Consider the following 5,830-nt stretch of genomic DNA (forward strand, 5'->3'; position numbering starts at 1 on the left):
TATTTTTGGACAATTTTAGGTATTTTTTGGCTGAAATTAAGGAGTTGGAGCAAAAGTCTGATTTAGAGACAGAGAAAGCACTGCAGATGCTATCCGGACCTGACCTACCTGCACTTAGAAGAGCTTTTCTTGAGTTACAGAAGTCTAAATGGAGCACTCTCAATGGCTATGAAAATTTGACTTCCAGAGCTTTCCAGCAATATATAATAGTACATACTTTGCTTCGGATTAGAACGCCCAAAACTGGCATCCAACGCCAGCTTCCTGCCCCCTTCCAGGGGTCCAGTGCCCAAAAGAGCAGAGACCAATGTACAAACACCCAAAGAGGACCCCCTAGCTGGCGTTCCATGCCCAAAGACCTCATAGCACGTGGATCTCATCAAAGCTCAGCCCAAACACTCACCAAGTGGGCCCCAGAATTGAATTTTGGCACTAGATAAACTATTTTACCCTTTCTAGTCATCTGTTTAGTATTTAAAGTGTTTTACATAATCATTCGAAGAACATCAGACCTTTTTATGCTATTTTCGAGTTTCACCTTGTGTTTTTTCATCAATATGAGTTTCTAAACCTCCTAGGTTGAGGGGAGGAGCCCTGCTGAGTCCTATGAATTAATAAAAGTATTACTGTTTCTCTTCGATCCGTGTTTGATTAATTCTAAGATGTATATTCATTCTTCATCAATATGAATGCGTTGAACTGGCATAAGGTTATCACATTCTACATGGGTTCAGAGTGCGTCTTTCATCGGACAATGATGAACCACCAACTTGAATATACATCTCTCAGACGGCTAATCCATGACTTTGTTAGGGACTTCTCGAGACATTAGTTCAGCCGATTTCTGGGGAGATTAGGGACTCTGTGATAGAGGCTAGAACCCAAGGTGCAACATTCTCTGATCTGGAAGATCTGAACTTGTCTGTAGCATTTTGAGTAGGATCATTAAGGAGAATGAACTGTATGAGCTTCACCCTCAATCAGAATGGATCCGCACTAAACCTGGAGTTCAGATCTGGAGGAGTATTGGCAGCTGCTCAAACCAGTGTCAATTACATATAGCCTTCCATTGAAAAAATCACTCACAAGCAAAGAGAGTAGTAATACCGGAGTTAATTCAGAAAGGCAAAGCAACTCCAATCCTTAACTCTATCTTTATCTCTGTTTATATATTAGACCTTTTTCTTCATTCCTTTTATGGATAGTTTCCCCTTATCATCAAAACATATAAACCTTTTGATCTGCCTGACTAAGGCCTTCAAGGTAACCATAGCTTACTTCAAACCACAATCCTCGTGGGATCGACCCTGACTCACTCAGGTATTACTTGGACGACCTAGTGCACTTGCTAGTACAGCTGTACGAAAGTGTGGGGATTCGTGAATCACAACTCAATTCATTCATTGATTATATCTACAAGAGAAATGGAAAGATTTTACCATGGTGGGGTGTCTCCCACCTAGCACTTTTTTTATTGTCCTTAAGTTGGACAATTGATGGGGTCCTTGCTATGGTGGCTTATGCTTGAATTCTTCCTTGAATCCCCACCAATGTTTGCATTTCTAATAGCCTCCGGGATGCCAATTTATGCACACCACTCTTCTAAGAACTTTCAAGCAAGTAGTAAGACCCCAAGATTGATGATTGTAGATATGTATTCTAGGATCCCATACCTTGTTTGTCAACACCTTTCTTCTTGATTTTCATGCTTCCATTCGGGTGACAAACTTATTGAATTCTCCTTAGAACTCCTAATCTTCATCCTAAATCCTTTGAATTGAGTTCCACTCCACCTTTGAATCCCAAGGTTTGAGTTTCTTCCCACTATGCACCTTGATTCCAGTTGCCAACTGACATCCAACTCTTTCTTACTTTCTAACCCACAAAGAACTCTAAGTTAACCATCCGTTTCTAACAAAGCATATTGATATGGGCCAAGAAATTTAAAGGATGAGATAATTACCCACTCAATTTATAATTTGGATGGGGACTTAGCAAGGAAGGTATCCAATAGCTTTGACTATGTAAGCTTCACTCCTTTTAGCTCCTCCTCGATGACTTCCACCTCTTGACAACTTCTCTCAACTTCCACTTATCTGTCAACCTCTTCTAACTCTTCCTCATTGACCAAGTCATGTGTTGGAGGTTGTACGCATTCCTCCTCAATATTGGGTTCACATTCGATGGAAGAAGCTTCAACAAGATCCTTATGTTACTTGGTGTGGAGTTGTCTTCAATGATGGAACTTCCCTCTTGTTCAACCTCCCCTAGATCTTTGATGAGTGGATATTTTATACACTTTTTGACATTATTTTCTTAGTATTTTCAGTTATGTTTTATTGAGTTTTAGTCAATTTTAATAGGTTTTAATGTAAAATTTACTTTTTGGATTCTATTTTGAGTTGTTGTGTTCTTGTTATGATTTTAGGTAATTTTTGACTGAAATTGGTGATACGGGAAAATTTAATTTCATGTAATTGCTGACAAGTATACCGGATCGTATCAAGTAGTAAGACTTACAAGTGTGAGGTCGATCCTACGAAGATTGGAGGATTAAGCAATTTTAGTTAAATGGCATTCTAGTTAGGCAAACAATTTGTGGTTTCTTGATATATTCAACATGAAAGTAAAGTGCAGAATTATAAATAACAAGGAATTGAAATGACTGAAAGTAAAAAAGACTGAATTAAATGATTGGAAATATAATAACAGAAACTTAAAGTATAAGAAAGTAATAACTGAAATGTAAATGGCAGAAACTTAAATTGCAAGAAAGTAACAACTGAAATGTAAATGGCAAAATGATAAATTGCAGGAGTGTAAACAAGGGAATTAGGTAGTGGGCAATTAGAAATTCAAAAGAACAGAAGTAAGGATTTATGATGGGTGAGATCACTAGGGATCAGAGATGTTGATTTCTCATGAATTAATGATGATCAATTCCTTCTTAATCATGTGAATAGATCTATGGCGGATTGTAAATAATTGGATTCCAATCTCTTGGTGATTCAATTTCTCTTATCACAAACAATTGTCAATCTCTTGATTTAATTGCTCATGAGAAGAGGTGAAGATCAATTTCTAATCCAAAGGCCACACAATTCCCCGGATCTCAATTCAGGGTGGTTACATCTCACATACCAAACCCAGAATATATCAATCAAGAAAATTATGAGAAGATAAACTCCAAACTGAATTCTATGACTCCTTTCTCAAGTTCATCACACAATTCAAATAGATTCAATCCCTCTCTCGATAGTAATTGAATCTGTGAAGAACAAGAGTCTCCTCTTAGATAAATCAACTTGAATTGAGAAGAAAAGAAGAATTATCAATTCATTAAAACCAATAGAGCTCCTCCCCCTAATGAAAATGGGGTTAAGTGACTCATAACTCTAAGTACAAACAGAAATCTAAAACTGGAAATTAAACTAAGTGCAGAAAGTAAAAGAAAAAGAAAACTGTAAATAGAAATGAAAATTGAAAGTAATGTAAAGTCTTAGCAGAAAGTAAAGTGCAAAAGTACAAAAGAGATCTAAAAGAAAAAGAAGCTGAAAAAGAAGATCCAGAAGAAGTCCCCAATGATTCCAGGTGTCCCCTATTTATACTAGTTCAGTGGCTTCTTCAGGTGTACTTGCAAGTTACTTCAAGTGGGCTTTTTAGTTTGTACTTGGAATATTCTGCTCCAAGAGAACGTAGCGTTCTTGAGGAGAGCGTAGCGCTCGTGCATCCACGCATACGCGTCACCCACGCATGCGCTTCATTACTATCTCCAGCGCTTGTCACGCGTACGCGTCACCCACACATACGCGTCATCTTCAGTGCGCTCTCCAGGAGAGCGTAGCGTTCTTGCCAAGAGCGCTCTCCCACGTGTACGCATCATTCATGCGTACGTGTGACCTCAAAATACCACTTCTACACTGCCGCTTTATCCACGTGTTCGCATGACCCTTCAAAAATGCTATTCCCATGCGTACGCGTCCCCACGCGTACGCGTCACCCACGCGTACGTGTCGCTAGCCAAACTTTCAATCCCAGCTTTCAAAATTATCGCAGGTGCTCTTGGGTGAAGAACGTAGCGCTCTTGGGTGAAGAACGTAGCTCTTCCCACATGTACGTGTGGTCCTTCAAAGATGCCACTTCCACGCGTACGCGTCACCCACGCGTACGTGTCGCTAGTTAAATTTTCTTGGGTGAAGAACGTAGCGCTCTTTGAAAGAGAGCGTAGCGTCAAGAGCTATGCTGCAGGAGAACGTAGCATTCTTCAAGCTCAGAAGAGCATAGTGCTAAGGGTGTCATATTGGCTGTGAGGTGTTCTTGAAGGACATTTGGTGCTCTTCTCCCCTGTTATGATCACAAAACAAAACAGCAATACATCAAAGCTCTGTCTCTTGAGCAACTAACTTTAGATAACTCACTCATTCATACTTTTCTTGAATTGTTTACATGAAGTTGAGCAAAATTCATTTAGTCTTTAATATATCAAAGTGTGATGAGAGAGTCCATCTAAGTGCTTGTTTATTTTGAATAATATGCATGAAATTGAACTAATATTGACTAAACTAACTAGCTAATCTAGCTAAAATGTGAAAGCATTAATTGGCAAATTTTGGCAAAGTCTGATTCAAAGGCAAAAAACAGAGTGTAGATGCTGTCAAATCCTGACCTCCATGTATTCAAACAAGCATTTTTGGAGCTACAGAGGTCCAAATGACATGCTCTCAATGGTGTTGGAAAGCTAACTTCCAGGGATTTCCAAAAATATATAATGGTCTATAATTTTCTTTGAAGGAGACTGCCCATATTGGGTGTTGAACGCCCAAATCACCCCCTTTCTGGCGTTCAACGCCCCAAAGGGAGCAAGCCCAGCGTTGAATGCCCAAACCTAGCGTTCAACACCCCAAAGGGAGCAGGACAGCGTGCAATTAACCCCCTATTGGGAATCCAATGCCCATTCCTCAAGCCAGAAAGCTCAGCCCAAAACACTCACCAAATTGGGCCCAGGAGTGGATTTTCGCACCATTAGTCTAGTATATCATATTTCTGCACTTTTTTCATTATTAGATTAGTATATATAGGAGAAGATCACCCATGTTTAGGATCTTCTGCCTCATCTTCTTCCATTACTTTCATTTTCTGTAAAGCATGAGTCACTAAACCTCCTAGGTTAAGGCTAGGAGCTTTGCTGATTCTCATGGATTAATAATATTACTGTTTCTATTTCAATCTATGTTTGATTTCATTCTAAGATGTATCTTCATTCCTCAATCCTTATGAATCTGGGGTGGAACTAGCGTATGACCCCTTATTCTACATGAGTTCTTGCGAGTCTCGAGAGAGATAACATTGAACTACAAGCTTGATTATACATCTCTTAGATGGCTAATCCATGCGTTCGTTGGGGACATGGGAACATCTGTTTAGCTGAGCCTGGGGCGATTAGGGCCTTTGTGGTATAAGCTAGAATAATAAAGCTTCATTCTCATATCTAGAAGATCTAACCTTATCTGTGGCATTTTGAGTAGGATCATCAGAGATTGAATTGCTAGAGCTTCACCCTCGTTCAGATTGAATGACCATTAGCGTGGTGTTTGATATGGATCAGAGGAGATTAATGACCATTAGTGTGGCGTTAATCACTTACAGCTTGCCATGGAATGAATCATTCATTATTGGAATAGACAGTAAGAAAAGTTAATCCAGAAAGATAACGCATCTCCAAACCTTTAACTGATTTCTCACCGTTGTTTCTCTACCATTTCTTTATTACTTTCTTATTTATTTTATGCGTATTCAACAACAACCAATCAAGTTTCTATCTGCTTGACTA

Source organism: Arachis ipaensis, chromosome B08 (genome assembly GCF_000816755.2).
Source record: "Arachis ipaensis cultivar K30076 chromosome B08, Araip1.1, whole genome shotgun sequence".
NCBI lineage: Eukaryota > Viridiplantae > Streptophyta > Magnoliopsida > Fabales > Fabaceae > Arachis > Arachis ipaensis.